Source organism: Gossypium arboreum, chromosome 4, assembly GCF_025698485.1.
Source record: "Gossypium arboreum isolate Shixiya-1 chromosome 4, ASM2569848v2, whole genome shotgun sequence".
NCBI lineage: Eukaryota > Viridiplantae > Streptophyta > Magnoliopsida > Malvales > Malvaceae > Gossypium > Gossypium arboreum.
Genome location: NC_069073.1, coordinates 117323482 through 117339486, shown reverse-complemented (window position 1 = coordinate 117339486; position 16005 = coordinate 117323482). Strand labels below are relative to the sequence as shown.

The 16005-nt window shown below is 29.1% G+C and overlaps 1 long non-coding RNA gene across 2 annotated transcripts; it reads left to right on the top strand.

The window, feature by feature from the left end:
• The first annotated feature begins 1408 nt into the window (after positions 1-1408).
• LOC128291491 (uncharacterized) lies at positions 1409-2621 on the top strand. 2 transcript variants are annotated; one of them, XR_008281295.1, is made up of 3 exons: positions 1456-1775; positions 2222-2282; positions 2445-2621. It is a non-coding gene; the product is annotated as an uncharacterized LOC128291491 (long non-coding RNA). The 2 variants fall into 2 exon arrangements; XR_008281296.1 differs by having other exon boundaries at positions 1409-1775; positions 2222-2621.
• The last annotated feature ends 13384 nt before the right edge of the window (positions 2622-16005 follow it).

Genomic DNA, 16005 nt, shown 5'->3' with positions numbered 1-16005 from the left:
CTTTTCCGCCACTGTATGGCGGCTGACGGTATTAACGACGGCGGCGACCGACGATCGACCGATGACTGACCCCTTTGGCCTGATTTCCTTCCCCCTTCTCTTTCTTTCCCCTTCTTTTTTAGGTATTTTATATATATTATGTATATATTTTTAATGCCATTAGTTATATATTTCTTATGTATATATTCTTAAATACTATTATATATACATATATATATATATTTTAAATACCATATTGTGTATATATTATTATTACAAATTATTACTATTGCTAGTATTATTATAACTATTATATTAGTGTATATTTTATGTACATATGTATATATATATTTTTGTACATATCATTATTTTATATTATTGTTGTAAATTTTTATGTATATATTTTTTATGTACGCTTCCTAATATTTTCTTTTATTGTAGATATTATTATTATTATTATTACATACTTTTATTATATGCATATATATATATATATGTATTTTTATGTACATATTATTATTTTATATTATTATTACCAAATATATCATTTTTCCTATTTTATTATTAGTACATGATTTGTTTTATTTTGTAAATATCATTATTATTGTTATTCTAATATTCTAGTATTCCATGTTAATATTTTTCATTAATGATATCATTTTTTTAAGGCCTTTATCTATTTTTAATTTCTCACTTTAGGAATATTTTTCTCATGTTTTAATTAATTTCAAAATAAGGCAATGTACCGATTTAATATTAAGCCATCGATTTCATCGCTATGTTGGGTGAAATTAGCTTGGCTTGTGTTAAAAAACGGACACCCTTTCTAAAAAAATTAAAACTAAAATTCTCATTTTTCAATCGGATCACGATTAAATATTATATTGAACTCGTATTTTTGAAAATCAAGTCAACACATGTTTATGAGATACCAATTTTGGGCGTCGCGAGGTGCTAATACCTTCCTCACAGAATCGACTCCGAACCCCAATTTTTCTCTCGACTTTCACGTAGACCTAAATTTGCCCTTCTTTTTGTTTTAAAATAATTTTATTAGGTGTCCGATCACACCTATAAAAAAGGATCGGTGGCGACTCCCTTTGTTAATAAAATCGAAAGTTGGTTTTTAAATGTTTAATAAATCGCCACAATTAGCGACCAAGCGAAACTAAAATTTTTTTTTACGTCGCTACAGTCTTCTCGAAATATCAAGGAATATGAGATTGGACTATACAAATGTGACTATTCAATGACTTGTGTCCAATCTAGATATAAATGATAAAAGGATATACTACATGGAAAGTTTATCACAAAAAGATTATGTCAAATCAAGACTTCTTGTAACTTAGCTAGCAATGATGCATTATTAGATGTCAATAAAAAATCAGGCTAGAAAAAAATTGGAATAGTGGACTAAGAGATTGTCACTCTTTGACTTTTACTTATAAGTTTGTAAAATTATTACAAGAATGATCTATTAGCTTTATGGTTAATGATAAATAAGGAGATAATATAATTGTCTTAGAGACCCGAGTTAAAAAAATCAGATTCTCACTTTATTATCTCCTCCATAGTCGTCCCTCACATCTCCCTTTCTCTCTTAAATTTTCCCCTTTCTTCTTCCTTGTGTTATTGCTTTGCTTATTATTTTGCTGTCATTTTTCTAGCCATATTACCGTTATTTTTAATCTTTAAATCAACCTCTTTGCTGCCCTAAAACTCTCCTCTATGCCACCCAAATCAACCTCCTTTTGTTGTCCATTGCCGTCCACTTTCCCTCATTTGTGGTGATACCGGTTAGTTTTCTTTTCCTACTATTCTCTTTCCTTTTGTTTGTTGATTTTTGCTGCTATTTCTATTTCTAGCCCTAAAAATTGTCCCATTTTCTACCTAAAGATCTCTCTTTGTGTCGCCCAAGTCAGTCTCTTTTCTGCCAACATTTGTGGTGTTGCACTTTTGGAACGCCATTAATTTGGACTGTTGTTTTCTCTTCATCTTTCGCCCCTTTATAGCAGCGAGTTCTTTGATTTTTCCACTAATAAAACAACCCCTAATCTTGCCAATTGATAATGCATCTTGTCCAATCTTTTTCTCAAATCTAGTAACGGTGATAGTGTAAGTGCAGATTTAAGCAAGATCTTGTGTCGATTTGATTCTGTTAATGGTTGTTGTTTTGGTTGAATGCTTTAAGGCCTTAGATTAATTTTTAGTCACTAATTTTAAGTGTTGTTTTTGGATCTAGGCTCATCTAAGGCTTAGAAGCGGAGGTGCGGATTGGTAGTGCTACAATTTTTGAAACTAAGGTGTGGGATTTAATCTAAGTGAATAGTGTCTGCGTGTGTGAGTCTTACCTTTGTTTTAATAGTTATAAATTAACGTTGTATGATGAAAATTGCTAAAATTATGCTTGTTGTTTGTGGCATGGCCGAATGATCAAAAATCAAATAAATGGTGTGCCAAACAAGGTACGTACTTAAATATGTAAGTCGTTTATAAGAGGTTCGGTTTGAGGATTGTTTGATTGTGTATGGGATGTATGCATTGTACGAGTATGTGTCATAATTCTGATTGGTTTATGTAAGTTGTGATATACTTCATAATGTTTACTGTATAATGGATATTAATCATTGACGCGTGGAAAAGCATGCTAAAAACTGTGACACTATTTTCTAGTAGCTTACCTGCGACTTATTGATATTTTCTAGCAGCTCGTCTACACATACTGGCTGTTTATTTGCATTTTTTTGGTTCATCCACATTACCAGTAGCTTGATTGTAAATCGTTATTGGTGGTTTACCCACACTGAGCTACAGCTCCTAAAATTATTTTGGTGATTTGGTAGATGAGTCCTAGGGAACGTGTGGTGTGTAGCGAATGAATAGGTAGGCCTTATTGCATTGTCATTCTTGAGCACGCATATGCATAACTGTTGGAAGCACCATGATTCTGTGAATTTGGTGTACTACTGTAATTACTGATATGTTAGCTTTTGTGCTCAATTTTGTGACGGGTTTTTTGCATGATTTGTAAGCTTTTCATACTCTGTTTACCTTTGATTAAAACTTACACTGGACTTTTTTAAGCTCATCCCATTAGTTTAACATCTTTGAGGTAATCCACAAGCTTAAGACTTAGGACTTAGCATTTGGAGGACTCATCTCGATTTTTATTAAATAATCTATTTAATTTTATATTTTTCTTTATTTGGTTTGAAATAACTAATTTTACGAATTGTGGCATGAGTTTAGATTTTGAGATTTTTTTTTTATTTTTATGTATGAACGTTAAACAATAGGACTGATTTTAATAACTAATCACAATTGAATTATGAATTTATGAATTTGCTAGCAAATTAAGCACATCAGATTTTCCATTGCAAAATAGGTTTAAGCAAGTTTTTGAAACTCCAAATAATAATTTACTGATGGGATATGTTTGTAAAATTAATAAGAAAGCTTTTAATCGGTATTTAATTAAACTTGGCAAAAATATATGTTTTACAAAATAAAAAGAAGCCCACTATCGAATTTCTGAAAATATAATAAAATGATTTAGGAATACTGTCATAACCATTTTTTTGAAAAAAAACGGGAATCGACTTGGATTATGAAAATGAAAACAAAAAAAAAAAAACTGGAGTCGCCACCAATCCTTTTTTGATGAGGTGTGATCGGATCACCCTTGATTAATCATTTTAATAAAATTTAAGATTTACTAAAACGATAATTTTTTGGTCTACGAAAATCAGAAAATGAGTTCGGGAGTCGGTTACGCACGAGGAAGGGTTAGCACCCTCGATACGCCCAAAATTGGTACCTAGTTGATTAATTAGTGTCTCAATGTCGAAAATTTGAAAACTTAAAATACTTTGAAATACGATCCCACTCTTTGTAAAAAGGTTAAAGATCTTCCCGCCTCGCAATAATGAAATACCATGTCCAGTAAGTTAGGACACGATATCTCGAACTTTGAGGCTGAGCTTGCCTTTTATTAATGTATTTTAACCTTTTTTTAAAAATGTTCGGTTAGTTAGTGTGAACGAGGGAAATCGACACCCAGTAAGTTAGGGTACGCTTTCTCAATTCTCAAACACCGAATATCGCTTTTATTTTAAAACAAATTCTTATTTCGAGATGACTAAGTATGATACCCAGTAAGTTAGGGCACAACACTTCGTACCTTCGCGAATAAGTATTTTTAAGACTCAGATATGATTCAAAAGAATATCCCGTTATGTAGGTTAAATGAGAAAATCGAAACCCAGTGAGTTAGGGTACGATTGTCTCGGATTACCAAATACGGAATATTTACTTTGTGAAAGAATTACTATCGGGTTGGATAAAACCTAAATTCGTAATGAAACGAAATAATAAAGAATGCATAACAAATAAAGATTGACAACCATAACAGGATAAACATAAACACAAATAGGAATGATAACGATAAAAACGAAGATAAAATAAATGCGTCAAATGAATAATAAGAAAGGGAAATAATAAACAAGCTAAATGTTTGAAATTATTTTAAGAAAAACTATAAATAAAATAGATGATGAAATAATAATAATGAGAGTAAATGATAAATAAATAAAATAAATGTGCTAAAATACATATATATTAAATTAGTTAATGTAAAAATAATAACATATAATAAATAAAAGGAAATATAATAATAATAATAATAATAATAATAATAATAATACAATAGTAATAATAATAAAAGGTATCGTAATATAATAATAATAATAATGATAGTAGTGATATTAATAATAATAATGGAAAATACTAGTACCTTAATAATAACATATGTTGATAACAATAATAATATATAAAGAATAGGAAATAATAATGCGGTAAAAAGGAATAATATGCTAACAAAATAATAGTAGTAGTAATGATAATTAATGGTAAAAAAATAATAATAATGTAAATAAATACAAAAAAAATATATATATATATATATAGCGTAACAAAATCAATATAAGATTAGTTAGTTTAATAATATGATGATAGCAATAGTAGTACGATGAAAATAATATTATTGGTCAAATCATAAAATTAACAAATTAAATAAGATTGACTAGAAGATGAAATAACATGGAATGTATATGATGAAAATAGGTAAGTATCATGGAAAAAAAATGAATGGAGCAACAATATAGATGAAATGTATACATGAAAAATAGTAAGTAAATAAACAATATAGATGTACGTGATGATGATGGTACAACAAGAAAAAAATAAATAAAAATAAACAAATTTTAAAGCAAAAATACGGGATAATAATAAATAAATGAATAAATAAACTGAAATTAAAATGAAATTTAAAATCTTATATAATAGTAAAATGAGTGATTGGTCAATATATAAATAGGAAAATGAATGAAATAATAAAATAAAAAGAATAAAATATGTAAATAGACAAACTGATGAATAAATGTATATATAAAAAATAAGAAGGCTCAATTATAACTTAAATAAAATTAAGAAAGTAAATTGAAATAAATAAATAATAAAAGGGTTAAAGTGTAAGTAATAAAATAGTTGAAATAGGCTCAAGGACTAAAATGGAGTGCGTGTAAATGCACAAGGGCTGAAAGTGCCAATGTTCCCAACCCCGAAAAAGGCACTCAAGCGGGACTAAATTGGAGTGGCGCAAAAGTTTAGGGCAAAATTAAAGAAATGGAATAGTATTAAATTAGAGGTGGTACAAATGGAAGGGACTGTCTGCAAAATTCCCTTTTAGGTGGAAATGTGCAATTCCAGCCTGTTGAGCAGGTCAACACGCTGGCTCCCACTTCCTTAATTGCATCACTTTAAATTTAATATAGCTTTTATTATACATTCATATTTTTAAAGCTTTCAAAACCACTTTTCTAAGCAAAAACCCCCAAATTCCTTTCTTTTACTCCCAAAATCCTCTTTTCACTAGGATTTCACAAACCCATCATCGCTGCTGCTCACCATGCCGAACGGAGAGGAGGACTCGACGACGAGCCACAAGGTGGATCCGTAAGACTCTCTTCTTCTCTTTTTTTTTTGCCCACTTTCGCTTAATAGATTTGTAAACAAAATAAAAAGAAATAAAAGAAACTAAAGAACAAAATGAAAACCAAGAGAATAAGATCGAAATCAACCTTTTTTGGTTTTTTTTTATTTCTGAAAAATCTTCGGTACAAGAATGGGGATCCCTCCTTTTACAATTTCTTTCGACCTCTATTTTTAGCCAAAAAAAAATCAGATAGAATCCAAAATCCCCCCTCCCCATTTTAATGAACATAAGGCTTTTATATAGCCCAAAATCCAAAGAAAAAAATACAAAGAATTTCATTTTTGGTGTTTTTCTTTGTCTGTCCTTTGTCTTCTTTTGCAGGCATAGAGTGATGGAGGCAAGTGGGTGTCTGGTGGCGACAACCCAGTAGTGGCGGGCCAAGGTGGGCAGCTGCTAGGTTCTTCTCCTCCTTTTGCTGAAAATTGTTTAGGTTTGGGCTGGGCTTAGGGTTTTAGTTTGTTGGGCTAAATTGGGTTTGGTTAGGGTTGGTTTAAGTTGGGCCAAAATTGGGCCTCAACAAATACATTTATGAGAATTGAATCATTTTTACAAGGCCATTTCGGTGGCTAATGTGACCTTCATAATCCGATCATAACTTCTAGGTTGAGCTAGGGAGGTTGCACACTCATTTTTTGTAACATTAGAAATGTTCTAGTATTACTGCTAATGTTATAAGAGCCTATAGAGTCACACCTTATGGTTAAAGTGAACAAAATCGAAACACAGTCGATATTGTGTTTAGCTGTCACATAAATTAAATTAATTATTGAATAATTAATTTGACATTTAAATATTGAATGTATTATATGTACAAACTTGTACACAAATAGAGAACATAGTTAATATATATGAATTTGATTCATATAAAATATTAAATGAATATAGTTTACGAAATTATTAAAATAAATAATTATAATAATAATTTCGGTCAAAGATTAAAATATGAAAGTTTATATTTTCCGAAAAGGATATGATGTTTTAATACTTTTCATACGTTTCTCTAAAGGGATAATTCCTTATCTTTTTTTTTTGTGATATTAAATAAAAGGAATCGAATCTCTAATTTTATGTGGTGTTACCAAGAAAAAAAATATTTAAAATGGTCTAACAGTCAATTTCATCAATTCTCTTTGAGAGGTTCAAAGAAAGTTTATTGTTCGTTTTTTGACTGGTTGAACTACATAAAAATCAATACAATTTTATTGCGGCTTGTGATCGACATCGCACAAGAAGATCAAATAGGAAAGGATATATCTTCAATCCGATTCATTTCTCATACTTGTATTCATAATTGATGATTGTGGAAAAACTTTTTTCCACTACGTCACTTGATGTACCAACGTTCCAACAATCTCATCAAGAATTTATCTGTTAGAGATAATGACTCGCATGTTCCCTAATTTGTTATTGAATAACACCCGTGGTGGGGTTAAGCTGATGGAGCCAATGATGTCATACTTAAGACGGAAGTATTCTAGTGACGGAGGTTATCATGCATGACAATCTAACATTTATCTCGAATCCAAATAACGTGCCTTGTTGCTGCTTTTTGCTTGTTTATGTCAGGTTATTAGCAATGGAGGGGCAAAAACCATAAAGGACCATATTTGATTCCATCAAAGGTAGAATATCAGACAAAGTTGCCTAACTTGAGTCAAATTGATTCAAACGCTTTATATGAATGCTAACTATCAAATTTTCATTTAAGTTACAAACAAATCAAATTATTTGCTATTTTGGGTCTATATTTTCAAACTTTTTTAGTAAAAAGAAAGTCACAATCCAATAAATGAAAGATTGTGAGGGTTGCAAATGATAATATTTAAAATTTAGGTTAAATTTTATTATTAGTCCTAATACTTTGTGAAAGTTTTGAATTTATTCTACATACTTTAATTTGATCTTTAGTCCTTATACTCTTTGAATTCGTCAAATTTTAGTCTTTGTGTTTTTTGGATTTTGAAATTTTAGTCTTAACTCAAACAATAGCAGTTAAATCCATTTAGTTAAATTCAATTACTAGTATTGTAATACGCATACAATTGTAGATTTGGTCAATATTCTTCACTTGGATTATTCTAAACTCCTATGCTTTTTAAAATTTGAAATTTCAATCTTGATAAAAATGACAATCGTTAATCCATTAACTAGATTTCTAGTCAGTAATAAGATGGTATGTCATTACACATATGATAATATGATTGGCACATTAATTTTTTTTTTTTTTGGATAAGTATTTGTATTTTATCCAAGAAGCAAAAAACTTGCTACAAAGAACGAAGAAAAACAGTGTTCTGTACAACAAACCAAAGAATCAAAAAAGAACAAAAATCAGTTCAGCAAATTCCAGTTCAAACAAAGTTACCTATTATAAGGATCCAAAGATAGTATGACATTACACATATGATAAAATGATTGACACATTAAATTTTAGAAATAGCATAACTTAATGAATTTAACGATATTATTTGGTAACGATTGAAATTTTAAAATTTGAAAATACAAGAATTAAAAATGATCAAATTAAAATACAAAGATTAAATTCATAACTTTCATAAAGTATGGGGACTGAAGTACAATTTCACCTAAAATTTAAATTTGTCAAATACCTTAGAAAGATAAGTATATCTTGAGTTAGGCAGATGTTTGCATACCTTTGATGGGAATTTTGTCCCCTTTTGGCAGATGTTTCAACGCTTATGTATGCAGAGTTGGGATTATATCAATTATATATAAGATGCGGTATGGTGATGATTTATTTCATCTCTTAATTATTTGATCAAAAAATTCGATAATAAAAAAGAAATACATTTTGTAACCAATTATTTATTTTCTTAAAAAATATTTATAATGAAAAATTTAATCATTATAATTGGTGATGAATACCCGATTTCTTGAAAAAAAAAATCACAAGCCCTACATTCCATGTATCGATTCGTAGGATGAGTCAAAAGACGAGAAATGCTGTACGTCATCACAAGTCCAATATATATTGCGCGACACATTGTTTTGAGAAAAGCAGTACTACTTCACAGTGGGTGAATAAAATAAAATAAAAGTTAAAAGGTAAATTATTAAAATAATTATTTTTATTATTTCATATTATATTTTAATTTGAAATGTTATATTTTAGTCATTATGATATTATATTGTAATATTTTAGTCATTGAGCCATTAATTTCCGTTAACAGTGTAACGGTAAGCTGATGTAATACGTTAAATAATCATTTTAAATAAAAATTTTAGGTTAATTTATACAATCAGTCTCTATAATTTTTTGTTTTGAGCAATTCAAAATTTTTCTTTTATGCTCTTTTAACTTTCTTTATTTTCTATTCTCTCCTGCTTCTTCCTTTATTTTCCTCCATTCTCTATTTCTTTTAAACGTAATTTTTAATATTTTTATTTGTTAAAACTAGTCTTTATACTTTTATTTTTTTTAAATAATTTAATTTTTTCAAGTGAGGTGAACTTATGGACTAGTTTTAACAAATGAAAATATAGAAAAACTACATTACAAGAAATGAAGAAGGGAGGAAAACAGAGGAAGAAGTAGAAAAGAATGGAAAATAAAGAAAAAAAAAGGAAGTTAAAAGAACATAATAGAAAAAAATTAAATTACTCAAAATGAAAAAAAAAAGGACCAATTGTAGAATTTAACCTAAAATTTTCATCTGAAATAATGATTTAACATGCCACATCAGCATATTGTTACATGTTAACGACAATTAACAGCTCAATAACTAAAATGTTACAACATAATAACGTAAGTGACTAAAATATAACATAATGTAAACAAAAATGATTATCTTAATAGTTTACAACTATCTTTATCCTCGTCCATTTGTTATTCGAGACTAATTCTATTCGGATCAAAAGTGATATTCTATAAATCACTTATTATTATTTTACTAATGTATTATTTAATTTTTGTAAATATTTTATTTTATTTTTATTTGAATTGAAGTTGGATTAACTCATATTATTAAATAATTGTCAACTTTACCAATAGTATAAATAAATTTATAAATATTTTAATTTTATAATTTAAATTAGAAAAAAAGTATAAATGGTCCATTTTTAATATAGATAAATTGATTTTAGCTTTAAAAAGGTTCAGGTTAATTCTATTCGACGTCCTTAAATTGTGTTTGAAATTTTAAAATTAGTCTCAAAACTTTGTAACATTTTAATTAAGTCATCAATGTACCAACATCATATCAATCAAATCCTTCTTAGCTGTTAGACATTAAATTCTGGCTTCAATCTTATGTGGAGCATAAAATACATGAATTAAAATTTTAAAAAATGTTTTTACCTATCGTACGTATATCTTGAATATAACGCGTTATTAAAAAAAAAAAAACTATTCTAAATTGAGTTACATTGCAGTAAAAGTATCATGGGGAGACTATACTAAGTGTCTGTTTGCGTTTTGTCCATTCTGCTAAAAAAATGTCAAATTAGCCATTGCATGTTAAAAAAATATAAATTAATCGTTATGTTAAAAACCACCGTTAAATGATGATGTGAAGGTTAATATCCAAGTTGGAATTAATTTTTTATTTGAAAAAAATAAAATTCAACAAGGCATATTATGGAAGGCCTCTATATTAAGACTTAGATTGTATTTTGCCCCCTCTACTGAGAAATGAGCAAATTAGTCCCTCTAAGTTAGATCAATGAGCAAACTTGTACTTCTATCTAAACTTCCATCCATTTCTACTATCAGGTGTGATTATGGTTGATGGAGCAATCATATAATGACATGTGGCGTGCCATGTGTATCTCATGCTAACGTGACAATATTTAAAAAATCTTAAAAATAAATAAATTTTTTATAGTTATTTAAAAAACACATTCATGATGAACCTAGAAAATAGATGTCCAAAATTAAATGAACTTGAACAATCATTTGACTAGGTTCATCCTTGACAAAATTTTCAAATAATTATAAAATTATTTAAAAATCCAGAAAGAAACATAATTATAAGAAATTATAAATAATTATTAATTTTTTAAAAAATATTTAAAATTACAAAAAAGAATTATATATGCACACATATGGTGTGTTTGAAGAATTCAAATATATATACATATATATGTATCTTCTTAATCGAGTTGATATTTTTAGTTAATAAAATTGACGAGTCCTATTTTACTTTTTTTATAATTCTTGATAATTTTTACAATTTCTTATAATTCAAATAGATACATATTTATAATAGTAAGATTTCATAATAATTTTTATTATTAATTTTTAAGACTTTAATAATTATTTAATAACTATTTAAGAAATAATTCTATTATAAACCTACACAAATGGTTGTGTAACACTCCTTACCCGAGACTGTTTCAGAATCGAGCACAAGGCATTACTAAACTTATTCTATCCCTTAAATAGGTTTAAATTGTTTATTTAAGCATTTTGAATGTGCTGCCATTCTGCGTCAGAGTCGCCTAAAATTCATATCTTGAGTTCAAACTCAAATTAAGATCCATAAATTTTTCCTGAAACTAGACTCATATATCTATCTACTAATTTTTTCATAGATTTTGACTTGGCCAATTAGTACAGTTTATTAGTTAAAGTTTCCCTGTTTCAAAACTCGACTGCACTAACCTCTTGTTACTACGAACCATGTTTCTTCCTGTACAAAATTCATATCACTAAGCCGTTTGTTTCTATTAAAACTAGACTCAACAAGGATTATAACCATATAAAGTATACCTTCTAATTAGTTTTGTACAATTTATGGTGAATTTCCAAAAGTGAAACAGGGGTTCCAGAAATTGCTCTGACCCTGTTTCACTAAAACTCAGATATATAATGAAATATAATACCTTTACCTATTTTTCTTATTCCATAAGAAAATAGACATAATAAGCTTTAATTTCATATATTATTCATCTTCAAACTATGTTTATAAAATTTTTAGTGATTTTTCAAAGTTACGTCATTGCTGTTACTTGAATCTGTTTTTAGGTTACTTTCACATTTTTCATAATTTTCATGTGATAATCACCATTCAATCATACATATTAATAAACATGCATATCATCGGCCATTTTATTAGCTAATCACTAGCAAGTATTTACACATCATTCATTGTTCATATTATACCAAAAGTGGCTAAGTTTCTATACATGCCATACACAAAACAAAACGCCTAATTATACCGAAGTTATTTCTTTGATAGTGTGATCGGCCTCCGACGCTTCCTTCGATCCCGAGTGGCTAGATAAGTACTATAAGAAGAAGAAAATAAAGAGATTAAGCACTAGGCTTAGTAAGCTTACAAGCAAATAAATCACAACATTCAACATAATGGATAATTATGCATAATATCATCTAACATCATAAATTTCTTTACTTCTCAATTTCTATCTTCTTCTTTATTCCCTTACCTTCTTTCTTACCGACCTTTCCTTTTCATAAGTATAATCTACTTTTCCTTTGCTGTTAATTCACTGTAATTTAACTCGATCCTGACCCGTTGAACCACTCGGAATACTAAGGATACTAGGTCGCTCTCTGCTCTATCAATATCTCGCTAATGCCATGTCTTTGACATGGACTTACATGAATTATTCCTGCTCCAATGCCATATATAATATGGACTTACATGGCTCAATCCTGTCTCCAAAGCCATATTTCTAATATGGACTTACATGGCTCATTTCGTTCGTCTCATCCGTCAACCCTAATATCCTAACATTCCTAGGGTTCAACCGGCTTTCTAACACTTTTCCTCTGTCACTTCACCTTAAATTCGACTTTAAATATTTTCATAACATAAATATATAAATGCTGAAATTGACAATAATAATGTAAAATAAAAGAATATTGCATTTATTTACTGTAAACTTACCTCGATACAAAATGTGACTAAACTTTACAATTTAGTCCTTTACTTTTTCTTTTCCCCGATCTACTCTCGAATTTCGCTCTTCTTGATCTATAATAGCAAATTTAGCTTATTTAATATCAACATTTATCAAAACAACCCTTTACTCAAACTTTGGCAAAATTACATTTTGCCCCTAAACTTTCACATATTTGCACTTTTGCCCCAAGGCTCGTAAATTAAACTTCATCCTATTTTCTTATGTTTTATGACATGCTGATCATTTTTCCTTCTATGTCAACATCAAATTCACACACTAACATGTACTTATGACTATTAGGTATTTTTACCGATTAAGCCTTTTACTGTTTTCACTTAAAACCAAGTAGCACAAGTTGTCTAACATAATTTAAAACCTCATATTCCATCATAAAACATCAAAATACACAAATTTCACCTATGGGTATTTTTCCAAATTTGATTCCTAACTTAAATTATTGCTAGCATAAGCTTTATCGAGCTAACGGACTTAAAAACGTAAAGATCATTAAAACGGGCTTGGAATCACTTACTATGAAGCTTGAAAGTTGAATAAACCCCAGCTATGGAGAGAGGTAAGGTTCTTCTGGTAACTTGAAGAAGATGATACAATTTTATCATCTTTTTCACCTTTTTATTAATGTTAATAACCAAATGACCAAAATGCCCTCCTTACTAAACTTTCAAAAATTCCTTCCATGTCCTAATTTTGTCCATGAACTTAAAATTGGTCAAATTACCATTTAAGATCTCCTAATTAATATTCCAAAATAATTTCATACTAAAACTTCTAGAATGCAAGTTTTGCAAATTATTCGATTTAGTCCCTAACCTCAATTTAAGCACTTTATGCATAGAATTTTATCACGAAATTTTCACACAATCATGTAATCATACCATGAACCTCAAAATAATAAAAAATATATATATATATTTTTACCCTAAATTTGTGGTTTCGCAACCAATTTATTCCGCTTAGGCCCTATTTCTAATGTTACAGTTGTCTATGCTCATTATATATATTCTTTTTAATAATTTTTAAATAATGTTAATATTTTTTATAATTTTTAAATAATTTTGTATAATTATTAAAAAATCAGTGGCCAGATGAGCTTAGATAAATGAGTTGTCTAGGTTCATCCTGGACACTGGAATTTAAAAGAAAATTGATCAATTTATTTTTTTATCTAACGTACAAAAACTAATTTGCTTACTTTTTAAGTAAAAGGAGCAAAATGTTATTTGATTTCTAGTACAATGAGCCTTCGTGGTCCTTTTACCTAATCCTACTCATCATTTAATTCCACGCCACTTACATAATTTTTTTTGAAAAAACCAAATCATCACTTACTAGCAAAAATGGATGAAATTTTTAACAGAAGGACCAATTTGCACTTTTTTTAATGTACAGAGGTTGATATTTCAATTTTCTGAATAGATGGGGTAAAATGCAATCCAACTCTTAGTATAATGGGCTCTATGATACTTTTACCATAACGTTGCCTATTTTTAAACATGTCATATCCAAGTTGTCCATGCAAGATGTGTACATACATGTTTAAAGTTTGATCCACATATCTTAAATATACTCCACATTTAGGGATGGTAAAACTCGAATTGTCCAATGAATTTCCAACTAATCAACTCCGAATGGAGAAGATTTGTTTTTTGAAAATGGATACGGGTAGGTTAGGGTGGATTTTTTCTTTTGGATAGTTGGTAGGAAGTGGCTATAGTAATTACTTGCCTCACATTGCTCAACTATATGACATTACCATTTTATCATTGCATATATATAACTATTAAAAGGGTAAAACTGTAATAACTTATTATAGAAAAATCCATATTTTTTACTTTAAATAGATTGAAAATAATAGAGATAAATAACAAATGTAAAATTAAACCAAGTGGGGTGGGGTGAGGATAGATGCATCCAACATTCATTGAGGTAGTAGTGGCTTTCAAGATTATACATCCATAGTGGAGCGGGATGGGTGGTGGAGTAAAGTATGCTAATTGTGGAATGGTGATGAATTTAGCAAATCTACTTCCGCCTCACTCCATTGTTACCTCTATTCATGTCATATTCAAGTTAACATTTAATACTCCAACTAACATTATATTGATGAAAGAACATGATTGATACAATGCCAATTGTTATACCTCTCCCCAACCTAGACATGTGTCAATAAGATAGATGATGTTGACCTTCCTTTTAACTTCACCTGAGAGAACGCTCTTCTTAACCATCCACCCAGATGGGAGGATTGTAAATTTTCCATGCTTACAACCACACACTTGATAGGCCTTTCTAGGCTAGACCTGACTAGGGGTTGGGTAGCCTGTCCAACCTTAGGACGGGCTTGGATAAGGATTTTTGCATCTCAGACTTATCCAGCTCGGCCCGAATTCTATTTAAATAATAAAACATAATTTTATTATTTAAATTTAATTATAAAAATATATAAAATATCAATTAAAAAATATATATTAATATTTTATTAAATTTTGAATAGCGAAATAAGTTTTTTTGGGTGAGTTGAGCTAGCTAGAAAACGGGTCTGAACTTGAAATTTTTTTTGGAATCGAGCCTATACCCAACCTACCATATGGAAAACTCTACTCTTTACAAGCTCTTTTACTTTTCTTAGATGAAAAAAAGTACTCATTTTTTAAGTGTGAACACATTCTTAAAGCAATAAATGACTTACCTAGGCATAACAAGCTCGTACTGACAAAAGGCACAACAAGATGGGCCTATGAGGCACTTGCTTCATGTATTGCATGATGACAACTTCCTTCATAATAATTTGTCACGTCACATTAGCAGATAAGAGTGATATTACACAATCATCTTTTCTCTCAACAATTAACTTGTCTCCTTCTGTTTCTTTCCAACTCTTGGACTCTTTAGGTGAACTTGTCTCCTTAGCACCACCCCTTGCTTCTCTCTACTCTCCTCCTTGTTGTACATTGTATCAACACCAATAATTTAAAAACTCAAATAAAACATTTGAAGTGTAGGAACTAATTTAAAATCTAGACGATATTTGGAATATGTTTAGTGAAACTAACCCAAAAAATTTT